The following is a 25,612-nucleotide window of genomic DNA, read 5'->3' on the forward strand; positions in this document are numbered from 1 at the left end:
GTCCCAGGGTCCTGGGATCGAGCCCCACATTGAGCCCCTGCTCCGCGAGAAGTCTGCTTCTCCCTCTCCCACTCCCCCTGCTTGTGTCCCCTCTCTTGCTGTGTCTTTCTCTGTCAAATAAATAAATAAAATCTTAAAAAAAAAAGAATTTGACACTCCTTTCTTTAATCTATTAAAAATGTGTGTGTGTTGGGCGCCTGGGTGGCTCAGTCGGTTAAGCGACTGCCTTCGGCTCAGGTCATGATCCTGGAGTCCCTGGATTGAGTACCACATCGGGCTCCCTGCTCGGCAGGGAGTCTGCTTCTCCCTCTGACCCTCCTCCCTCTCGTGCTCTCTGTCTCTCATTCTCTCTCAAATAAATAAATTAAAAAAAAAATCTTAAAAAAAAAATGTGTCTGTGTGTATACGTATATATATGTTTTAAAGATTTTATTTATTTGAGAGTGCAAGCAGGAGCAGGGGGGAGGGGCAGAGGGAGAGGGAGAAGCAGAATCCCCACTGAGCAGGGAGCCTGACATGGCAGGGCTCAGTCCCAGGACCCCGAGATCATGACCCAAGCCAAAGGCAGACACTTAACTGACTGAGCCACCCAGGCACCCCTAAAAAAGTATTGTTCTAAGAAAATCACTTTTTAAATTTAGTTTTTACCTTCATGCCTAGCCCTAGACCTAGGTTGACTTTCTTTTGGGGGCCATTTTGCACACTTCAATTTTTTTTTATATTTTCTGGAAGTACTGATTATGTGCATTAAGTGCATGCCAGAATTACAGACTCATGCAGTTTAAATTCAAGCTTCATTTTAAAAAGCTTGGTGGGCGCCTGGGTGGCTCAGTTGTTAAGCGTCTGCCTTCAGCTCAGGTCATAATCCCAGGGTCCTGGGATCGAGCCCCGCATCGGGCTCCCTGCTCAGTGGGAAGCCGCCTTCTCCCTCTCCCACTCCCCCTGCTTGTGTTCCCTCTCTCACTGTGTCTCTCTCTGTCAAATAAGTAAAATTGTTCAGAAAAAAAAAAAGCTTGGTATTCTGTGATGGATTTTTATCATCCCTTGAGTAGTAACATGCGTAAATATCGAATCTCTGAATCTCAGCAATAATAATAATATAATTCAAAGTAATAGGAGGAAGGTTGTTCTGAATTAGTGAGACCTGAATTTAAGAAAAGATGTTTTATTCTTTCATGCTCAATGAATAATCTGAGTTAGCTTAGTAAATTAGTAAATTACCTTTTTAGGTAAATTTCTCAGTTTTCTAGTGAGAGGTATGAACTCATAATCAGGAGTGATTTCACAACTTTCTTTCCCCAGTTTTACTGAGCTATAACTTACACGCAACACTGTATGAGTTTAAAGTGTTCAGCATAAGGATTTGACTTACATATACTGTGAAATGATTGCAACCATACGTTTGGTTTTAACATCCATCACCTCATATAGATAAAAAAACAAAGAAAAAGAAGTGTTGTTTTTTTTCCATTGTGATGAGAACTTTTAGGATTTAGTCTCTTAACAACTGTGAGATATACCATACAGCGATGTTAACTGTGGTCATCATGTTGTATATTACATCTCCAGGACTTATTTATCTTTAATGGGAAGTTTGTACCTTTTGACCACCTTCATCCAAATTTCCCCCCACCCCCCACCTTGTAACCATAAATCTAAGTGAGATCATACATTGTCTTCCTCTGTTTGACTTATTTCACTTAGCATAATGCCTTTGAGGTTCATCCATGTTGTGGCAAATGGCAGGATTTCATTCCTTCCTTATGGCTGAATGGTATTTTATTGTATATTAACGATTGTTTATACAAAACCTGTTACTGTATGTGAAGCTACTTTTCCTAGGTCTTAGGGCTGAAGTTTTGATACTATCCTCCTACTTTCCTTTAGGACTCACGAGTTTTTGTTTTTTAAAAAAAACACATCTCCATGCCATCATCCATGTGCATGTGTGTGCATGTGTGAGCATGTGCACATATGTATCAGGGTGGGGAAAGGGTCTTGAGGACTGCTGTCCTAAGGAGTTTGGGTTTCAGAGGATCCTTGAATATCATAAAATTGAATCTTTTAGTCTAAAAAGGCTGCTGTTAAGGAAAACAAACATGCTCTTTCAGAGTCCGTGGTAAAGAGTACTGAGCCAAGGGGCACCTGGGTTGCTCAGTCGTTGAGCGTCTGCCTTCGGCTCAGGTCATGATCCCAAGGTCCTGGGATCGAGCCCTCCATTGGGCTCCCTGCTCAGCAGGAAGCCTGCTTCTCCCTCTCCCACTTGCCCTGCTTGTGTTCGCTCTCTCCCTGTCTCTCTCTGTCGAATAAATAAATAAAATCTTAAAAAAAAGAGTACTGAGCCAGATGGATTAATCATGTATAACAATTTTTTTCCCCTAGTGCACACAGAGACACAGCTTAAATGGTTAAGTCATAGGCAAGATGGGAAAAAAATTCTTTGAAGATTAGATTCTGGATTTTCTTAGATGTTTGTTGTTTTCTAATTCCTAAAATTGTTCAAGCCCTAAAAAAATCCTTTTCCATTGTTTGCCCATACTATCTTAGAATATTAAGTTCCTAGTATTGAATCCCTAACTTTTTTTCTTTTGAACTTAGTCTTCTTCCAGCCTTTTTGGAGTAGAGTCCTTTTTTTTTTTTTTTTTTAAGATTTTATTTATTTATTTGACAGAGAGAGATACAGCAAGAGAGGGAACACAGGCAGGGGGAGCAGGAGAGGGAGAAGCAGGCCTCCCGCCAAGCAGGGAGCCCGATGTGGGGACTCGATCCCAGGACCCTGGGACCATGACCCGAGCCGAAGGCAGACGCCTAACCACTGAGCCACCCAGGCGCCCCGAGAGTCCATCTTAATATCTTTGTTCTTTTTAATGTCAATCCCCCATCTTCCTTGTTCTAATCTGGATCTTTTCCAATCCATTTTATATTTATGAGGTGTATCAGTCAGAACTATGACCATGTTTGGGCACACTGTAGCCTTATATGAAGATATAATGTGATGGTCTTTTTATTTTTTATTTTTTAATGCCTTTCTTCATTTCATGGTGTTTCAGTATTTTATTGGTTTCCTCATCTCCAAATTAGATTAAAGTGTTCACTGAAGTCTGCAGGGAACTCCTAGGTCCTTTTCCTAGATTAAGAACTATAGCTTTTTTGGGATGCCTGGGTGGCTCAGTTGGTTAATCGTCTGCTTTCGGCTCAGGTCATGATCCCAGGGTCCTGGGATTGAGTCCTGCGTCAGGCTCCTTGCTCAGCGGGGAGCCTGCTTCTCCCTCTCCCTCTGCCGCTCCCCCTGCTTGTGCTCTCTCTCTCTCTGACAAGTAAATAAATAAATAAAATCTTAAAAAAAAAGAACTGTAGCTTTTTCATTATACAAACAATATATATGTGTTCTAGAGAAAATTTGGAAACTAAAGAAAGTAAAAAGAAAGAAAATTGTTCATAATCCAGTCAAAACCCGTTTTGTGTTTTTGGTGTATCTCCTTATTATCTCTTTTTCCTCTGGATAATATTTTTATATATGAGTATGCATTTTCATATCTTATTTTTCTTACACATTAGATCATCATTTTCTATATTTTAAATGCTTTATAAAAGTAATTCTTAACTGCGTAGTAGGATTCAGTGAATGAATAAATTCCTAATTCACTTAACCATGAGTCCATGCTATGTTTGTTTATTTTCTTTTTTAGGCCATGCTATGGTTTAATGAAAAGATGCTATTGAAAAGATTTTCGTGTTAAAATGTATTCTTTATCATTTTTACCGATCTTGTTCTTATGTTGCCAGGTGTCTTATTTTTAATAACCCATTTCTGGGTATTATGATTAAATATTCATGTAAGTTAAAATAGTTGGGCAAATATCTATCATCAGACATACATCTCTATATTTTTTTATGAAATCTAATGGCTTGGACATTGTTTTTTTTTTTTCTTTCAAGTAAGCTATACACTCAGTGTGGGTCTTGAACTCACAACCCCGAGATAAACAGTTGCATGCTTTATCAACTGAGTCATCCAGTCGCCCTGGGAATTGTTTTCCTAAAGAAATTTTCTCCCCTAGATAATGTTGGTACACTATAACACTTTAATACCTTTTGGATACTCATTAAAGTGTTATTTCTCAAGGTACTTCCCCTTGGTAGTTGGAGGATAACATTTATTCCATAACCATTTCTCCTGTCACTGTTTCCTTTTATGCCAATATAGGTTGTGTGTGCTGCTTTATTTCAATTGAATGTTGTCCTCCTGAGTGATGTAGTTGAGGACAGTATCAGACTTGACATCACATGCACTCTGTGAGCATAGTAAATATTAATTACTTAATTTAAAAAAGATTTTATTTTATTTATTTTAGAGAGAGAGAGACCAAGAGAGCACAAGCAGGAGGGACAGAAGGAGAGGGAGAGAGAATCTGAAGTAGGCCTCCCCGCTGAGTGCAGAGCCCATTGTGGACCTTGATCTCATGACCCTGAGATCACGACCTGAGCCGAAACCAAGTGTTGGACACTTAACTGACTGTGCCACCCACAGTTTTTTGGGGTAATATTTACCCCAGTAAATATTAATTTAAAAATGATGCTGGCTTACTTTAGAGAAAATGCTTAAGATTAATGGTAGCTTGCCAGTAATATAATTTAGAATAGTATTCAGCATATGTCCAGTGGAATAGTCTGTCTCTTCACAGTGACATCTAAACTTTTGTCTGCCCTTCCATTTCCAGGTTGCCATCACGAAAGCCAAAGTGGATTTCTCCAGTGTAGTGTGCCTGCCCCCTTCCGTCATTGCTGTGAATGGGCTGGACGGAGGAGGGGCTGGCGAAAATGATGATGAACCAGTGCTGGTGTCCCTGTCTGCGGCCCCCAGCCCCCAGAGCGAAGCTGTTGCCAATGAACTGCAGGAGCTCTCCTTGCAGCCCGAGCTGACCCTAGGCCTCCACCCTGGCAGGAATCCCAATTTGCCTCCACTTAGTGAGCGGAAGAATGGTGAGTACATATGGAATTATTGCATTGCCTAATTTGAACCAAGGTCTTCATGTTCTTGTTATAGATGATTACTTTATTTCATGTCTCTTGAAACTTTCTTTAATCTTACTGTTTCTTATGAAATAGAGAGATAGTAAGTTTAGGTGATCATTATAAACCCTATATTTCCTGTCTGGGTTATTACAACTGCTTTCTGATTTGTCTTTCTACTTCTCTGCTTCTCCCTCCCAATCCCTTCCATAAATTCATTAATTCAGCAAATATTTATTGAACATCACTATCATAAACTAAGATTAGGGGTTAAATGATAAATAAGCCTTTTTTATTAGGAAACTTATCCTGTACCTTGTCAGAGTAATCTTTTAGACCTCCCTAGCTTAATACTTTTAAGTGACTGCTTTATAGGATAAAAACAAAAGCCATGTTTTACAAGGCTTGCAGGGTCTGGTCTCTTTCTGTTTCATTAGCTTCTTCTCTTATCATTCCCCATTTCTAGTCTTTGCTTTTTAAATTTTTTTTTTTTTAAATTTTATTTATTTATTAGAGAGAGGGAGAGAGCACACACCCATATGTGTGAGTAGGGGGAGGGGCAGAGGGAGAGAGAGAGAATCTCAAGAAGGCTCCTTGCTGAACACAGAGCCTGACAATTTGGGGCTCGATCTCACGACCCTGAGATCATGACCTGAGCTGAAATTAAGTCAGATGCTTAACTGGCTGAGCCACCCAGGCACCCCTAGTTTTTGCTTTTTATTTTATTTTATTTTTAAAGATTTATTTATTTATTTTGAGAGAGAGCAGAGAGGGGTGCCACAGAGGAAGAGGGAGAGTGAGAGAATTTCAAGTAGATTCTGAGCTGAGCATGTGGAGCCCTGGGTGGGCCTCAGTCCCATGACCCTGAGATCATGACTTGAATCAAAACCAAGAGTTGGTCACTTAACCAACTTTGCCACCCACGTGCCCCAGTTTTTGCTTTTTAGTACTGTTTACAACCATGCACTCTTGCTTCAAACTTTTGTTAATGAAAAAAAATTATAATTTGTTATAAAAACTTAAGGGTTCAGAAAAGGTGTAAATAGTAATATAGCAAATACTTATGTACTCACATGCCATCTGGCTAATGTACTATTCTCCATGGATCTCTGTCTGTCCCCAGGGTAACTGCTGCCCTGAATTTGATATTTTATGGCCAAGTAGTTCTGTATTTTTTTTAACATATGAATATATACCTAATAATTATAAAATATTATTTCTCATTTTTTATATCACATATATATTTATTGGAGAGAGAGAATTATATGTATTCTTCTGCAACTTGTGTTTATTGTTCAATATTTATTTTCCTGTGAGTTATTAAAGGTATTCTATAAGTTCATCTCATCTAATCTATGAATCATTATTTATCAATAGTCCTACTTTTCTGTACTGATCTTTAGTGTCAGCCTTATCTATTTCTCAGTGTGCGTGAGTTAGTTTTTATGCCCTTTGTTCTGTTTCACTGGTCTCTGTTCATCTCTGTGTTGTACTACATCATCTTAGTTACTATTGCTTAATGATTAGTCTTGTTATTTATTACGATAGTCTTTCCTTGCCTTTTTCTGTCTCCAGAGTTGTCTTGGCTGTTCTTGCCCTTTTTAATTTTCCATTACTTTAGAATCAGCTTGTAGAGTTATACAGAAACAAACAAACCAAAAACCTCATTTTTTTCTCCATTTTATTATGAAAAATTTCAAATATAGAGTTTTACAACGAATACCTTTATGTCCACCTCTTAAATTCTACCATTAACATTTTGTTATACTTACTTTGTAACATGTCTATCTATCCTTCTATCAATCCATCGTATTTTTTACATTTCCAAGGAAATTGCAGACACTAGCACACTTTCATTTTACTGACGTATATAACGTTAATATAGAATAACACACAAATTGTAAGTGTGCTGATTGTTGAATTGTCACAGAGCTTATATACCTGTGTTTAATTGCTGCTTTGTTAGGAGATATTCCTAGTACCCATAACCACCTCATGTGCTTCGTCCCAATCAGTATTCCTTCTTTTTGCCCAAAGGAAACTATCATCCTGACTTCTAACACCATGAATTAGTTTTATTGGTTTCTAAACTTTATGTAAATGGAATCATGCTGTATGTGTTCTGTTGCTGTCTTGTTTTAAAATTCATTTGTATTGAATTGTGTGTGGCTCTAGCTTATTTTCACTGCTATATAATTAATCCATTTTATGAATATAGTGGAATTTGTTTTACTTTTGGTGGGTATTTGGGTTGTTTTAGTTTGGGGCTATTATGAATTATGAATCAAGAAACATAAAATTCTTGTGTATGTCTTTTGGTGTACTAGTTGGGATTTTGATTTGAAATATATAATTTATAGGTTAATGGGGAGAATACACATTTTACATATTGGGTACTAGTTAGTAAACTATCTGTCCATTAGTTAGGTTTTTTTTTTTTTTTAAAGATTTTATTTATTTATTTGACAGAGAGAGACACAGCGAAAGAGGGAACACAAGCAGGGGGAGTGGGAGAGCGAGAAGCAGGCCCCCCCCGCGGAGCAGGGAGCCTGATGCGGGGCTCGATCCCAGGACCCTGGGATCATGACCTGAGCCGAAGGCAGACGCTTAACTAAGCCTGAGCCACCCAAGCGCCCCTGTCCATTAGTTAGTTTTCTCTCTCCAGTTAAATAGGTCTTCTTTGATGTCTTTCCACAGAGCTTTATAATTTTCTCTATAAAGGTCATGCAAATATTTTATTTTTTTGCATGTGTCTTTTTTTTGGGGGTAGACATTATCAGTGGTATATTTTTATAAAATATTTTCTGACTGATGCTGGGAATAGAAATACCAAACTTTTAAAGTTTTTTTTTTTTTTTTTAAGATTTTATTTATTTGACAGAGAGAGACACAGCAAGAGAGGGAACACAATCAGGGGGAATGAGAGAGGGAGAAGCAGGCCTCCCCACTGAGCAGGGAGCCCGACATGGGACTCGATCCCAGGACCCTGGGACCGTGACCTGAGCCAAAGGCAGACGCTCAACGACTAAGCCACCCAGGTGTCCCGAAATACCAAACTTTTAAAAAATCCCGTGACTTTTCTACATTTATGCCCTCTATTTGAAGATTTTATTTATTTGAGAGAGAGAATGAGAGACAGAGAGCACGAGAGGGAAGAGGGTCAGAGGGAGAAGCAGACCCCCCGCTGAGCAGGGAGCCCGATGTGGGACTCGATCCCGGGACTCCAGAATCATAACCTGAGCTGAAGGCAATCACTTAACCATCTGAGCCACCCAGGTGCCCTGTGCCTTCTATTTGAGATACCACTCTGTCCCTACTCTTCTTGCCAACTCTTACTTGTCCTTCAGTATTCTGTTCAGGCATCATTCCCTTTGAGAAGCCTATCCTAACTCAGTGTTAGGTGTCCTTTTGATTTCACCAATTACCTTTTATCAGTATACTTCATCACTATATTGTAATTGGAATTCTCCTGTCAGCAGCATGAGTGAGCCTTTGGAAACTGAACTCAGACCCTGTTATGCTTCTGTCACAACCCTCAGTGTCTTCCTGTGAGGGTTATGATGAAATCATAGTTGTTTTTGTTTTTGTTTTTTTTTTAAAGATTTATTTATTTATTTTAGAGAGAAAGTGAGAGAATGTGCACTTGAGCTGGGGGAGGGGCAGATAGAATCCTTAAACAGACTACCCCGCTGAGTGCAGAGCCTGACACAGGGCTTGATCTCACAACCTTGAGATCATGATCCGAGCTGAAATCAAGAGCCAGATGCTCAACCAACTGAGCCACCCAGGCGCCCCAGTATGATAGTTTTAATGATGTGGGCCTGGTATCCTCTCTGACCTGATTTTTTCTTATCTCTGTCCCTTCGCTTACTCTACTCTGATTTAGCCACACTGACTTTCTTGCTGTTTCTTGAACACATCAAGCATGCTCCTGTCCCAGGGCCTTGGTACTTGCTGTGCCTTTACTGAAGTTCCTGCACAAATGTCATTTCCTCAGGGAAGCCTTCCCTACCTGACTCACCTTAAATAGCACCTCCCATTACTCTCTATCCTCCTTTGTTTTTTTCAAGGACTTATTATTATGGTGTATGTGTGTGTTTGTATATGTGTGTGTATATGTTTATTGTCTATATTCCCCTGCCTTTGGTAGTTTGTTTCATGAGGCCAGTGGGCAACCAATAAATATTTGTCAAATGAATAGATGAATGGTTTACTTATTTGTTCCATTAGAGGCAAGAACTCTGTTTTTACATCCATAGTGGGAAATGCAATGGAAACTCAAACAGTTTTTATTTTGGGAAATAGTGGACACTCAAGCATTTTTTTGGTGTTCTTTTCTCATTTCTCATTTTTATTTTTCTTCTCCAAGATGGCAGAGACTTCATCTAAGACTTACTTATACGGTAAGGGGAAAGAGTTAGTCCGGAGGGAAAAGCTGAAGACAGAAAAGGGGAAAGGGTAACTGAGGAGATGTGAGGGGATGGGATTTAAAGGTATTGGCTCTGCCTTGAGCAGAGGTAAGGGCTATGATTCCTCTGGGGTAGGAGGAATGTCAGTGAAGGTGATGACAGACGGCAAACAGCAGACCACTAAAATCTTGGGCAGGAAGTGGAGGAAATTGATGCTGACAGCTGTGATGGTCTCAGGGGAGTCAAGAGCAGCTGTTGCAGGAGTGTTGGTGCATCTTCAGCCTTTCTCTGTCAACTCTTTAGCATATAAATCAGTTGAGCTTTTCCCCCATTTTGAACAACTTTCTAACCTTCCTAAGATCCTGAAAGAGCAGGTTATATCATTCTACTTTCCCACATTCCAGAGACTTCACTGTGTTCTGGCTTCTGTTCCTATCTTCCTTCAGAAACTGCCATCACTGAAGTCATTAGTGTTCTTGTAGATCAAATAGGCACTCTTCATCCTGTTTGACCTCTTTGTAGCATTTGACATGATTGGCCACTCCCTCCGACCTGCAACTTTTCCTCCACTGACATCAGTGACATTACTCTTCTTGGCTTTTTCAAGTCTGCTTTTATAGCCACTCTCTTTTCTGCTCAGACCTTTTGCCAACTTTCTCTACCCACCTCTTAAATTTTGTTACTCCCCATTGTTGAGCTGTAGGGCTCCTTTACTTCTTACTCTGTATTTTTATTTTGAATGATTTCCCCCAGAACTTTGGCTCTAACCACCATCATATGCTGTTGATTGATGCCTGTATTACATCTCCAGGTCAGGTCTCTCCCCCGAGCTGCAGACTCCTGTGCTCAGCTGTCCAGCACCTCCGTAGGATGTGCTGCAGACTCCATATGTTCGGAGTCTAACTCCTCATCCACCTGCAGTTCCTGCTGAATTCTCTGTTGTAGGAATTGGCATCTCCCTCCACCTAGATGTTCAAATAAGGGGTTGTTTTATTTTGTTTTCTTCCTAAATGGAAACTTTAAGAGTTTTGTTTTATAATCAGATAAAATGTAGGAAAAAGAAAGTAAAAATTCCCTTATAGTTACACAGTTCAGTGATAGCCAGTGGCAGCAGTTAATATATTTTTCTCTCAGTTTTTGTGTGTTCATTTATTTATTCTTACACACATATACTCTGTGTAACTTCTTTTCATATAATTTTATTTCATGAGATTTTCCTGTATCATTTAGTGGTCTTAAAAAACATTTTTCCCTCTGCTTCATATTTGAATTGTGTATCTATAACAGCCAGTCTCCTATTATAAGACCCTTAATTGTTTTAATTTTTTTTCTGTTATAAATAATACTGCAGTAAACATCTTGGTATATAAATCTTGGTGTAAGTAACTGTAGGACAAACTCTCAGAAGTAGTTGGCAAGATATGGACATAAAGTTTTTCCCTTCTTGTTGTGAAAGTAACATGTTTGGGTATGAAGTTTTTACTTTCTTTAAGTCACTGTTTCCAATATTCCCGCAGAAAGATGATAGCATGTTAATTTTGGAAGTAATTTTTTTATTCCATCTCCCTTCTTCCTGCTTCCTCTTTCTTCCCAGCCACCAGCCACCAACTTTTTTACATTCTGCAGTGTTCCTATCTACTGAATTCATTCTTTTCTTCCCATCTTTACAACTGCTACTTAGTGCAGATTCTTAATAATGCCTTTCTTGGATTACTGCAGCGACGGCCTTTTAACTGGTCTTACCTTGTTTCTAATCTTGTCCCTGTGGCCCCTGGGATGATTTTTCTAAATGATAAATGAGGTTCCTGCTCTCCTGGTTGAAATCACTTCGTGGTTCCCCTTTCCTCCAGGGTAAAGCTTATTATGTTCTTCAGGATGGTAAACCAGGTCCTTCAAAGCCAGCTTCTGCCCCGCCCCTCATCTCTTCCCACTTACACTAAAAGATTTGGGATTTCCCAAAGAGATAGACTTTCACATCTCAGTTTCACTTCGTATCCTGTTTTTTTCCCCCTTCCCTGAATGACCTTTCTCCTGCTGACATTTCCATCTAGTCAAGAATCAGGAAGGTACCGCTTCCTTCAGGATTCTTCCCCAGACTGCCAGCTTGGGCTAGGGGTTTGTTCTTTCAGTGTTCTTCCAAACTACCCTGTGTGTAATATCTACTTGTTTGTTATTATATTTGACTAGAAGAGAACCTTTCTGAATGCAGGGATTATGTCTGTTTTACTTATTGTGGTATCGTTGATACCTAGTCAAAAATTTTAGTGTGCTGATGAATCGGCTAGAGTGCCTGTTAAATGCAGACTCCAGTGTAGATCTGGGAGAGGCCTGAGGTTCCACATCTCTAACCAGCATGCAGGGGATGCCAGTACTGTTGGTCTGGAGGACGACACTTGGAGTAGCAAAGTCTTAGAATGTGATTAAGTGTTTGATGAATGTTTGTTGAATGTACGAGCAAATGAATAAATGGTGAAACTGAAACTGTTAACGCACTGAAACATTGACTTCTTAGATTTAAGCAACTAAGAAAGTGATGTTGACTCTGTTGCTGGACAGAAGAAAAAATCCAGTTTAATTCAGGGTTTAGATTATTTGGAAGAAAGACTTCCTGAGTCCATTCCTGTATAGGTGAAATATGTTGTGGAATAATTCTTTTATTCTCTTTATTAGTGATAGAACATTTAGATCACAAGTTTTAACTATTTTTTTAAGTTGACCTCTAAAAATTTGAAATCTTCTTTTTTTAAAAAAGATTTATTTACTTGAGAGAGAGTGAGAGTGCGTGTGAGTGGAGGGAGAGGCAGAGGGAGAGAGAGAGATAGCATCTCCAGCAGACTCCCTGCTGATCTCGGAGCCTGATGTGGGGCTTGATCTCAGTACCCTGAGATCATGAACTGAGCCGAAATCAAGAGTCAGATGCTCAACCAACTGAGCCACTCAGACACCCTAAATTTTAAATTTTCTATATAACCCCAGTGTGTAAAACAACTATTCTGGTTGAATGAAACTTAAATGGAGAAGCCAGACCCCCACTTACTTGGCATCCTTCTTGCCCCTTAGGAAACTCTCAAAAAAGCACAAGTTGAAAACTTCTGATCTGGATCACGTATCTCCTGTAATTTGAGCTGTGTCTGAGACAACCTCTTCAGTTGCTAGAATGGCTTCCTAACTGACAAGGGTCCCAAATTGATTACTTGTGATCATGCTTAGAAGGGAATATGGATACTTGAAACTGACAAACCTAATGTTGTATACAACATAATTATCATTTTGGCAAGCGAAAAGAAACCCAAGGAAGTGAAATTGTGTTGAACATCAGAAAGGAGATAGTAGGGGGAAAACTGTTAATTAGAATAATCCTGAAGGGGAGGAGAGGGGCTTAATAAAGAAATATTCTGTAAGAAGTTTGATGACTACAAAATAACTTATATGATAGAATGTATGGCAGTGACCAGAAATACTAATTGCCTAGCAAAAATCACCATTTATCAAAATCAGATTCTGTTACTATAGGAGAAAATAGGAAATATTGATCAAGTTTCTTTTTTATTCCATCCAGCAGCCACCAGTTAAATGTCTGGACAGGGGCAATATTCTCAGTGTCTGGTTGCAGGGTCTTCTACTTGTGCACCTCAATGGTGCTTCTTCCTGTCAGGAGGGGTAAGAGGCTGTCTGTCCCAGGGAGAAGATCATTATTATATTTTATGCCAGGTCTTCTTTACATGGCTGTTTATAAGAAGGTAAAGATTAGAGCAGAAATGGAAAATCCTTGAGAAGATTGTGAGATTGGAAAGTGTGTAGTTCTAGAGCAGAATAAATTCTAGAGTTAGGAGGTGCCTTTTCATGGATGGTGTACTGTGTATTGGAAGAGTGGAGTGAGAAATTTCTTCTCAGATCGATTTCATTTAGAACCATATCTTATATAAAAATTCAGTGATTTAGCAAGGGATCTTATAGGACAATAGGCAGTGAAGGTCCTGATATCTCTATTTCCTAAACAGGGGAAGAAGTTGGAGCCCTAATGAGAAGAGGTGCCTTTCGTTAACCTAGTCCTTATTAACCTAATTGGAAAAAGTTAGTAGAGAAGTTGCAAGGTATATATATATATTAAAGATTTTATTTATTTGACAGAGAGAGACACAGTGAGAGAGGGAACACAAGTAGGGGGAGTGGGAGAGGGAGAAGCACGCTTCCCGCTGCGCAGGGAGCCCGACGCAGGGCTCGATCCGAGGACCCTGGAATCATGACCTGAGCCGAAGGCAGACGCCTAATGACTGAGCCACCCAGGCACCCCCAAGGTATATTTTTTTAATATTATTCCTCTGCCTTCTTCTAGGCCGAGCATTTACATCTAAAAGATAAAATTGAGTGTGGGTGGCTCAGTCGGTTAAGCATACAGCTTTTGATTTTATCTCACTCAGGTCTTGATCTCAGGGTTGTGAGTTCAAGCCTCATGTTGGAGCCCATTTAAAAAAAAAAGATAAAATTGATCTACCTGTGGATCCTCTCCAGTCTCGGTTTGGAGAAGCCTGGAAGTACCTCTTTAATGATTAACCCCATTGGCTCCAACTAAGAGTTCTGGCATATGTTAAATGAGTTTATCCAATGGGAAATTTAAGTTTCACTTTGCTTCTTCCTTTAATGGCATGGTGCTCTTTGGCTGTCCTTACGTATCCACCTCTTCTTAACACTAATCTGGTATTATTGGTTTTTTAAGTATGAGTTTCAGAACTGTCTGAGTCTGCATAAGGCTTATGTTCAGGAGCCCCTAGGATGGGAGCTGAGATACCTTTTGCTTCTTTTTCTCATTACAAATATATTACATTTCACTTATGTTATAGATTTTGTGGGCAAGCATGGGAATTTTGCCAGAATTCATATTTCAAAGCTTCTGTTGAAAAGTGCATTCCGTGTTCCATATGATCAAATTACAAATGGACTTTTGGAATATAATCCATTTATAAGTTGAGGACTTGCTTATATCCTAAGAGATGTGCCTCTTGAAGTTCAGGAATCATAGATTTAAGACATAGTGAATAATAATTAGCTGGAATGTGTTACTCAGAAGGCACTGCCGACAAAAGTTAGATAAATTAATGATGACAAGTTCATAAAGGTTTCTAAGAGAAATCTTGTATTTGGGAGATTATATTCTTGACCTTTTATTCTGTCCTTGACTCTTAAAATTTTATTTCAGAACAATCATTTGTACCTTCCTACAATTCTGCTGTTGTTCACTGCCATGACCACTATGGAAATTAGTAGTCAGCAGATATTTATGAAGTGCCTGTAGTAAGTAAGACACTAAGACAGACATTGAAAGGTATAAAGAGGAGTAAGTTTTACCAGTTACCAGTTTTTGCCCTATTCCCTCCTGTTCCTTTAATGAACAAACCAGTAGCTCTTTTATCAGAGCTAATCAATGTGAAATTTCTTTTTTTGCCCCCCCTCCCCATTTTAGGTGCTCCAGATTAAATTTGGGGCTAGTGGTTTGTTTATGGGGGATAATTTCTTTGGGACATGGATAGAGGTTGAATACCGGGCAACCTTTTTGAAAATGGTGAGATTTACCTTTCCTCTGTCCTGTCTTGTCCCCTTCCTAAGCATCCCATGGGCAACTGTCCTGCACTTCTTGTGTTCTGGCCAACGAATCCCTGCTTGAATATTAAACCTGATGAAAAATCTGTAGGACTTGAATTTTTGTGCTTTAAAGGAGGTCTCATTCTCATTATTGAGAAAGTGCCTTTCTCCAACTCACCAAGGATTGAATAAATAAAGACTTGAAATATCACCCACAAAAAACTCGCATATATCTTTACTTATAGGAACCTTCATTTCTGAAGCATGATTGAACAGATATGAATATATTTAGAGAAGAGTGGGATAGAACATTTGAAATTATATCTTCTGAGCTGCTTATTAGAGCTTCTTATACTAATCACACACTTTGAAATTAGATTGGTGATACATATTTTACCATTCAAGTATTTTTTCTTTTTTGGGGGGGAAAGATAATAACATATATAGAGAAAAGTACATAAATCATAGGACAGTTTACAGAATAACCATAAAGCAAAGAGTTGTGTAACCACTACTCAACAGCCGCTCATTGTGAGCCCCAGGGAAGCCTCCTATATGTTCCTCTCTGAACATAACCCCATCTTTTCTTTTTAGGAGTAGCTGCTGTTTTGACTTCTTGAAAATCATTTGTTCTTACCAATTATATGGTTCTTCTTTTTTTTTTTAAAGATTTTATTTGTTTACTTGACAGAGAGAGACAGCTAGAGAGGGAACACAAGCAGGGGGAGTGGGAGAGGGAGAAGCAGGCTCCCCGCTGAGCAGGAGCCTGATGCAGGGCTCGATCCCAGGACCCTGGGATCACGACCTGAGCCGAAGGCAGACGCTTAATGACTGAGCCACCCAGGCGCCCCTGGAACTTTTTAAATTTTTATTTATTTATTTATTTATTTAAGATTTTAAAAATTTATTTAGTTCACAGAGAGAGACACAGTGAGAGAGGGAACACAAGCAGGGGCAGTGGGAGAGGGAGAAGCAGGCTTCCTGCTGCGCAGCAATCCCGATGCGGGGCTCGACCCCAGGACCCTGGGATCGTGATCTGAGCCAAAGGCAGATGCTTAAGGACTGAGCCACCCAGACGCCCCCAATTATATAATTCTAAACAATATAGTTTAGTTGAAGTTTATATGAATGGAATTCTGTATTCTTCTTTTGCTTGACATATGTGATTCATTTATGTATATAGTTTTAGTTCATCCATTTTCATTACTGTATAGTGGATGCACCTATGGAAGAGTACTCCATAATTTTTAAGAAATCTTCTGCTGATGAACATTTGGGTTGTTTCATTTGGGGGGGAAGAAGAGCAGAGGGGGGGAAGAAAGAATCTCAAACAGGCTCCACCCTGAGTATGGAGCCAGTGTGGGGCTCATCCCAGGACCCTGAGCCCAAACCAAGAGTCAGATACTTCACCAACTGAGCCACCCAGGTGCCCCTTAATTTTTTTTTCTAAATGGACTCTCATTAATCGGAAATCATTAATTGAAAATACCCCCCCCCCCATTCACTGATCAGCAAAGCTACCTCTTTCATATATCAAGGACTTGCCTCATGTGTGGGTGTGTTTCTGAGCTAACTGTTTCCATTGGTCTGTTTGTTGATGCCGGCACCAGGACCTCATAGTCTTAACTATGATAATTATGTAATAAGCTCTGTTATATGGGAGAAGTAAGTCCTCCCACCTTATTCTTTTTCCAACAGTGTCTTTCTTGGCTTATTCTTTTTCCTTTGCATTTCCATATGAATTATAAAATCACTGTGGGATTTTGATTAGAATTTTTTGCATTAGCTCTAAAAACCAATTTGGGGAGAATTAATATCTTCATGATATTACGTGGTATATTTTTCCACTTATTTAGATTTTCTATGAGGTCTCCTGATGAGGTTTTATAATTTTTTTGTGTGTTGGTCTTACACATCTTTTGTTAGATTTATTTTTAGAGGTTTTATATATTTTAATGCTATTGTGTTATCCTTGAAACATTTTTGTTTTCTCGCTGTTGCTGATCCCCAATTTTTTTTTAAAGGAATAACAGTTTGTATTTGTTATCTGCCATGCTGGGTGGAACAGGAAGTAAGCAGGAGAGAATGGCAGTGGAAGGGACATACTAGGTCCTCTTTCATAGGCTTTCCTCTTCCTTTGTGTAAAGCTTAGGAAGTACTCATTTGTTCTCCATAAGTGTGTAGCCTGTGGAAGAAAGGGCAGATCATGTATTCTTTCTTTGTAAGGGTACGCACTGTATCCTTTCAGTCTTTAGTGTTGCCAGGGGGTACTAATTAACTGCTGAGAGAAGTAAAAATTTTGAGTGGGCTGTTTCTGATCTAAATTACAGTATTTTCTTGGGGAAAGGAAAGAGACTTGTTACTTAAGTTCCTCAGGAAGCCTCGTTGTCATGGATTTTCTAGGTTAGGTCTCCCAGCTAATGTGAAAATGCCCAAATCATTAAATGATTCTGTTTAAAATGTGATTTAAATAATTTCTCAACCTACTTCATCTCAGCACTTAGAATAATCAATTTCTCATTCTCAGGTATTCATCAAATATTGTTCTAGGTTCCTGGAGAAAAACAGATACCAGATATAATCTCCCTCTTAAAACAGTGAGACAGAGGGGTGCCTGGGTGGTTTAGTTGGTTAAGTGTCTGACTCTTGGTTTTGGCTCAGGTCATGATCGCAGGGTCCTGAGATGGAACCTGTGTCTAGCTCCACACCCAGGGTGGATTCTCCCTCTTGCTCTGCCCCTCTTGCTGCTCGTGTACACTCACTCTCTCGCTCTCTCAAATAAATAAATAAATCTTAAAAACAAAACAAAACAAAACAAAAACCCGGTGAAACAAACAAAAATGAATGGATCTCATCTCCCAGAGTAAATCGCTGTTAGCGTATGGCTTACTTACCTTGTCTTCTTACAAATGTACATTTTAAATATAACTAAGCTAATATTATGGTTTTTTTTCATTTAGCATTACAGCTTAATATTTTTCAGATGTCATTGAAATGTTTTTATAATTAGCCTTTATAATGGGTATGTAACATTACATTCTGTGCCATCATTTATTTAATTTTTCCCCTCATTGGACATTTGAATCATTTTTGTTTTTCACAGATATACTAGTATTCAGATGAAAATCTTTTATTTATTTATTTTTAAGATTTTATTTATTCATTTGAGACAGAGAGATACGGGGAGAGAGAGAGCATGAGCAAGGGGAGAGGGAGTGGGAGAGGGAGAAGCACACTCCCCACTGGGCAGGGAGCTCGATGTGGGGCTTGGTCCCAGGACCCAGAGACCATCATCTGAGCCACCCAGGCGCCCCAGATGAAAATCTTTAAAGCCTTTTTCTGCATTTTGGATTATTTCCTTAGAAGTGGAAATGTTGTCTTAAATAATTTCACCATTTCAAAGTTGAAAAATTCAGTGTCTGTTGAGCACCATATGTATGTTAAGTATTGGCGAGACAGTAAGGAACAAGATGGATAAAGTTCACATTGTCATGGAATTTATATTTAGTGAAAGAAAGATTAGAGTTATACAAACCAATTCAAGCTAAAAACTTTGGTAAGTGCTTTGGTGGGGGGGGAGCACAAGATATTATAACAGAATAGCAAATCTCATAGAGATGGTTCTAATTTAGGTGGGGGAAGAGAGGGGGGTTGGTTGGGAAAGGCCTCTTTCAGGAAGAGATGTTTAAGCTAACAGCCAAAGCACAAGTAGTGGTTTGCCAAACAAAGGAAAGAGGGAATAGCATGTGTTAAGGCTGGGAGAGATGGGGAAGTGGGAGAGGGGACAGGGCACAGGCAAGGATTGTTGGGGAATACTTGGCACAAAACAACTAAAAGAATACCAGTGTGTCACTGGAGAGAGAAGGTGATGTGAAGTGAGTAGGTAGATAGGAGCCAGATCACACAGGCCTTTGTAGGCCTTGTGAAAAATTGAGGTTCTTGAGAAATACCTTGTCCCATTCCATTCCAAGTGGCCTGCCAGTTTATACTTGTGTCAACCCTGCATGAGTGCCTGGCTCACTTATTAACATTGATTATCTCATTTGTGAAAGACTTCATTAATGTGATAAATGAAATGTTTTCATTTCAATTTGTATTTCTTTGATTACTAGTGAGGAAGAACCTTTCCCCAAATGTTTGTAGTCAGTGGGTGTTTCATTGTTTTTGACCATTCAGTTCATTTCCTGTCCATTAAAACATTATTTTAAACATTTCCCCAAAAGTACTGTCGGGGACCGCTTGTTGGGAATTTGTGGAAGAGTTTCTTACATGTCTCTCACTCAGTATATACTCTGGATAAGGGGCTGGATCAGGTCAAGACTGGGTTTCTTTTGGCTTTGTTATTTTATGATTTGTGGGTATACAAGTCTGTGGAGTTAGGAATTCAAAAAGAAACTGACAGGGGTGCCTGGTGGCTCAATCGGTTAAGCATCTGCCTTTGGCTCAGGTCATGATCTCTGGGTCCTGGGATTGAGCCCCATGGCTGGCTCCTTGCTCAGCGGGGAGCCTGCTTCTCCCTCCGCCACCCTTCGCCGCCCCCCACCATGCTCTCTCTCTCAAATAAAGAAATAAAATCTTTAAAAAAAAAAAAAAGGAAAAAGAAACTGATAAACTCTGGTCCATTAATTTTCTTAAGAGCCAGCTCACATCATCTTTCCCCTAAGAAGCAATCCAAGTCTCTTGTAACCAGAACTAATTGCTGCCTCTTTCATATTTGTTCAGCAACTTGGTTGTACTCTTATTTGGTACTTCATTTTTTTCATTTTTCTTTTTTAAATTGTTGGTTAGAGATTTTCTATCCTACTTCTTTATAAGGAAGGCCCTGAGGGCAAAGGCAGTGTCAGTCTGGTTCACCCTTGTCTTTGTGCCCCCACTGGCTTGAGGACAATATTTCAGACATACAGTATGAATGACTGGCTGTTTATATTTATAGCTATCATAGCCCTTAACATTTACTGTTCTTTGAAAAGTTACCTGAAAATACTGCCTTCATGTATCCTGAGGCCAGGGAATAGCATACCTATGGTAATGTGTGATCCTCCCAGCCTTGCAGATCTTGACTCATTCAGTAGTAGATTTTGTTCACAGGAAATGGAAGCTGACCAGGACCTGTAGTGACTTGCCTAGGTGTTGGGTTATGTTATCATTGGGTGTTTTCACTTTGCCCAAAACCAGGTATCTTCTGGGGGAGAGACTTAACTGGTTGGGACCTGTACAATTTCATTATGATGATTAGATTTTTGTAGAGCGGAACCTCAGTAAACCACATGCTCTTGTGAGAATTAAGTCAGATATGGCCATAGGAACAAGATTAGATATTAGTGTACTGAAATCGCACAGAGATCATAAAAGGCATTTGTTAAACTTTATGTATATTACCTGTCTATACTACATTCCATCATAGAAATTAATATCAGTTATTGGCAACGTTGACAGCTTTTGATGTTAAAGAATTCTTACTTTGTAGTGAGCTATGCTCTCTGTTTTTCTGGTTTCTCCTATTCATTCCCTACAATTTGGGCATTTTCATTGCCATTAGCACTTAATATCCCTAACGGCATTACTGTGGTTGTCCTTATTTAACTCTACTTCAATGCTGTGGATAATTTTAGTCTTCCTCATGTAGTTTTCCAGATAATAGCACCTTCAGCATGTGCTTTAATGAGAATTGTAAGACTACCTGCCTTTTCTGGGTAGGTAGGGATTCTTTAGTTGTTATGAACTTTCCCCATAATGTTAGAATTTTCTGCACTAAATAGGACTTTTCATTCCATTTGGCATACATTTATGAATGCTGTCACATGTCAGACACGGTGCTCCATCTGTTAATGCAGAGGCATTAAGCCATGTGGTAAAGAGCAGTAATAGAGGTGGGCACAGGTTCTGGGGGAGCATAAATGAGGGGTATTTAGCATATCCATGGAGAGTGTGAGGAGGGTGGGGAGAGTGCCAGGATCATTGGAAGGCAGCAGTTCAACTAAGTTTTTGTTTTGTTTTGTTTTGTTTTTTAGTTCAACTAAGTTTTGAAGGATGAATAAGAATTACTTGGTAACAGGGATGGTTTTTAATCAAGGCAAGGCCAGAGAGAAGGAGACAGTTTAGAAGCTATTGCTGAAGTACACACTACCACCTTTGCAATATTCTTGTGAAAAGCTTTGAGCTAAATTGGATCAAGCCTCTGTATTTAACTCGTACTAATTTACTGGAAATATAGGGGATGGAGCAGCGTGTTAAATGACACCATGGGGGGTGTAGTTAGCAAAGCCCAAAATGTGGGAAAACAGCCTGGATTTTTCAACAAATAAACTACAAAAAAAAGAGAAGGGAGGGATTATGGATTAAAAGAGATTAAAGAGACATCAGTGAAATGCAATATATTGTCCCAGTTGGACTCTAATTTGAATAAATCAACACTAAAAAATTTGAGACAGTTGGGAAAATTTAACCATTGAGTGGATAGTTGATGATATTAAGGGATTTTTAAAATTTTGGGTGGCAATAATATTGTGGTTTTGTTAAAAAAAATGTTCTTTTTAGGGCGCCTGGGTGGCTCAGATGGTTAAGCGTCTGCCTTCGGCTCAGGTCATGATCCCAGGGTCCTGGGATCGAGTCCCACATCGGGCTCCCTGCTCAGCGGGGAGCCTGCTTCTCCCTCTGCCTCTCTCTCTCTCTCTGTCTCTTATGAATAAATAAATAAAATCTTTAAAAAAAATGTTCTTTTAGATGTACAGAATAAAGATGAAATGAAATTATGGCTAGAATTTGCCTCAGAATGATCCCATGTGGGCTGGGTGCTGTGTGTGGGGAGGGTAGAAGGGCCACAGATTTTGAAGCTAAGTGATGGGGGTACATAAGCAGCTTATTATACCATTCTTTCTACCTTTGTGTTTGAATGTTTCTTTTCTTTTCTTTTTTTTTTTAAAGGTTTTATTTGACAGAGAGAGAGAGACAGCGAGAGAGGGAACACAAGCAGGGGGAGTGGGAGAGTGAGAAGTAGGCTTCCTGCAGAGTAGGGAGCCCGATGTGGGGCTTGATCCCAGGACCCTGGGATCATGACCTGAGCTGAAGGCAGACGCTTAACAGCTGAGCCACCCAGGTGCCCCTGTGTTTGAATGTTTCTATGATTTTTTTTTTTTTTAAAGATGTTGCTATATTCTGGGCAAGAAATTTGAAGGACCTGAAATAAAGCACTGGCTGTAAGGATGAAAAAAAAGGATAGGTTTGAGGAATAAGTTATGAGACAGTTATACTTCGATGTCTGGGGCTGGAGGGAGGGGTGTCTAAGTTTATGGTTTGGGACCTGAGTACTGTTAACCTGAGATAGGGAAAATGGAAGCAATATATCTTGAGGGGTTGGTGCTGGGTGGTATTGGGTACTTGTTTTGGGACATACGGATATGAGATAGCCAGGTAGAGATGCACAGCAAAGTCAGAGCTAGATGTGGATCAGAATGTGGGTAGTAGTTAACTCCAAGAAAGGATGAGATTGCCCAGGGAGAATATGTAAAACAGGGAAGGGGTGCCCCTGATAGCAGCAGAAAAAGAGAGAGAGCTACTTAGGATTCTGAGAGGAGTGGTCAGTGAGGGAAGAAAGTATGATTTTTAAGAAAATCAAGGAAATAGGAAGTTTTAAGAAAGGTATGGGAACTTTGACAGATCCAGTAGGAAGGTCAAGTAGGATAAGAACTTGTCTAGTTCCTCTTGATTATGAACATTAAAGGCCTTTGGGGAACCTGTGGGGGTGAGGGGAAGCTTTGTGAATACACTATATTGATACTCTATAGTTATCAAGTCCCTTTTGTGTGGATTAATAGAGACTATAGCATATTTGTGTTGATTAGCTAGAGAGTTATGATTAAAAGCAAGAGAACTTTTATTTAATTGGAAATTAAGATCATTACCCTTCGTTCCCTCAGTGCCATTAATTTGAAAATCATGTTCACTTGTACAAAGACCTTATCAAAGTTTACTTTAGATCACTGTGAAATTTTGCTAATTGACCCAAAGATAGTGGCACTGAGGCTGTCCTAGGAGTTCAGACTTTTAGAATTGTGAAACCTGTCTTAAAGCCAGTTTCACAGTGAATCTGGTGCTGTGCTGATACTCTTCAAGGTAAATACAAAATCTTAGCAGTAGGCAAAGATTATGTGGCTTATTGTTTACTTTTTTTAAAGATTAATTTTTTTAGATTTCTGTCTTAAAAATTGTTTCCCCCCCCCCTTTTTTTAAGATTTTATTTATGTATTTGACAGAGACAGCGAGAGAGGGAACACAAGCAGAGGGAGTGGGAGGTGGGGAAGCAGGCTTCCCTCTGAGCAGGGAGCCCGATGCGGGCCTCAATCCCAGGACCTGGGATCATGACCTGAGCCAAAGGCAGATGCTTAACAACTGAGCCACCCAGGCACCCCTGTTTTCCTTTTCTTTAGCTCTTTTTATTCCACATTGCGGAGGAGATAATGGGAGTGGACTTGCCAGGAAAAAGCTAGCCATCAGATGCACTGTGATGTCTTATTGCTCCCACCACCATATGACTGTCGGTATCTCTGTAGGGCTGCAGTATTGACAGTTGTGGCCTTCTGCCACTCTTCTACAGCCAAGAGAGACATTTTGTAGGAAGGACACAGCCCTCTGCCCTTCTTGCCATCCTCTGTGCAGGAATCTTATAATTTGTATTTATTTTCCTGTAAGTACAGAACTGTGAGAACTTGTTTCATTTGAAAAACCCTCACACAGCAAACTGTACAGCCCACATAGGGACAAAGGAATGATTCACCCTTTTAAAGATGCTTTTCCTTTTTTTTTTTTTAATTTTTTAAATTTTTTTATTTATTCATTTGAGACACAGAGATACAGAGAGAGAGAGAGAGAGAGTGCATGAACGGGGGAGAGGCAGAGGGAGAGGGAGAAGCAGGCTCCCCGCCGAGCCAGGAGCTGGACAGACGCGGGGCTCGATCCCAGCACCCTGGGATCATGACCTGAGCCGAAGGCAGATGCTTAACCATCTGAGCCACCCAGGTGCCCCTAAAGATGCTTTTCCTTTAGTTGCTAACCTCTGACCAGAGTACCGTGTAGTCTGAGAATTGAAATGTACCCATTTTTCTTTCCTTTTTTTTTTTTTAAATTTTTTTTTTTAAGATTTTATTTATTTGCCAGAGAGAGAATGAGAGACAGAGAGCATGAGAGGGGGGAGGGTCAGAGGGAAAAGCAGACTCCCTGCCGAGCAGGGAGCCTGATGCGGGACTCGATCCTGGGACTCCAGGATCATGACCTGAGCCGAAGGCGGTCGCTTAACCGACTGAGCCACCCAGGCGCCCAAAATGTACCCATTTTTCATAAGACAGTTGAGAATTTGGTTGCCAGAAGGGGCCAGTGAGAATGCTTCTGTCTTTCCAGAGCAGCATTTAGCCCACACTGGCTGCCACTCCATTGCCTGTTGAGTCATTCCCACAGTTCTATATAGAGCTTTTCTGGCTTTTCTTTTAAACATGATGTTCTTGGAGTGAGAAAGAAAGGACGTTTTTCTTTCCTCCACAAAATCTCCCCCACCCCAAATCTGCATTGCTTTCCTTTTTCTAATAACAGAATATTGCCCTCAATCATTCTGAGACTGTTTTCTCTTCTGAGGTCTCTTAGTGCTTTCATTTATCATTGGTTTGACTCTGTGAGCGTTTTGGCATTTGCTGGGCTGCGTCTGCAGCAGCAGGCTTTCAAGATACAGGCTGCTACTTAGCCAGAAAGATTGAGGAATTCTAGCTAAACATACCAAACATGGATTTCTAGTTTTCAGCTGTTTAAAAGTCAATCAGATATGCCAACAGGCATCTTATTATCCTTATTATCACGATCAGTTAGTAAAAAGGACCGTAAAGGAAATGAATGAGCTTTTCACTTCAGAGAAATGAAATTGCTGTGATTTGAAAGGATTTTGGTTTGTTTTTGTTTTTGCTGTGGAAGGTAAAATGCCTGTGTTTGTTCTTATTCAGAAGAGCCTATTCTGTGCTAGTGGAAAAAGAATTAAAGTTTCTTTATCAGGAAAGGGTAATTGTTATGTATTTGAACTATCGTCTTATGTGTTCCATACATCTAGCAAGATCATAACACATTTTAGAAAAGTCAAATAGCATCAGTAAACTGTCTATTGACAGCCAAATGTCTCACACAGGAACAAGTTAAGGGGCCCTTTTAGGGGACTGGCAGATCTGAAAGACAAATTACAGCTCCGGAATGTATTCAGATGACTTTTTGAAACAAATATTTTAATTGAAGTTGGGGTGGAGAAATAGTTGCACTTCTGTAGTTAAATGTTCAACTTCCTTAGCCTGTTATCTATAAATATCACAGATGAAAAAGCCCGTAGAACTCTTTTGCAGAAAATTAAGTCACCATACATATTCATCTGTATGCATGTGTGTATATGTGCCTAATTCCCATCCTCACCTCCCACTAATACGTCAGTAATTGGGCTGTTTGTTTCGAAAGATTGGGTTGTTTGGATTATGTTTAATCTATTGCTCTAAACTGCATTAGCAGCAACGCCCCTTATACTGAAGGTTTGGAACAAACCTCATCTTCTCTTCCTGAAAAGAGGGGAAAAAAGCAGTTGATCTGTG

The 25,612-nt window shown here is 39.7% G+C and overlaps 1 protein-coding gene across 1 annotated transcript in view; it reads left to right on the plus strand.

The window, feature by feature from the left end:
- The window catches only part of MRTFA (myocardin related transcription factor A), a 200,928-nt gene that overhangs the window by 76,719 nt on the left and 98,597 nt on the right, over positions 1-25,612 (plus strand). The window contains exon 3 of the mRNA XM_044915318.1: positions 4,722-4,983. The gene's annotated coding sequence lies outside the window, so the exon portion shown is untranslated. The remainder of the gene's footprint in view (positions 1-4,721; positions 4,984-25,612) is intronic.

Source organism: Neomonachus schauinslandi, chromosome 5 (genome assembly GCF_002201575.2).
Source record: "Neomonachus schauinslandi chromosome 5, ASM220157v2, whole genome shotgun sequence".
NCBI classification, from domain to species: Eukaryota; Metazoa; Chordata; class Mammalia; order Carnivora; family Phocidae; genus Neomonachus; species Neomonachus schauinslandi.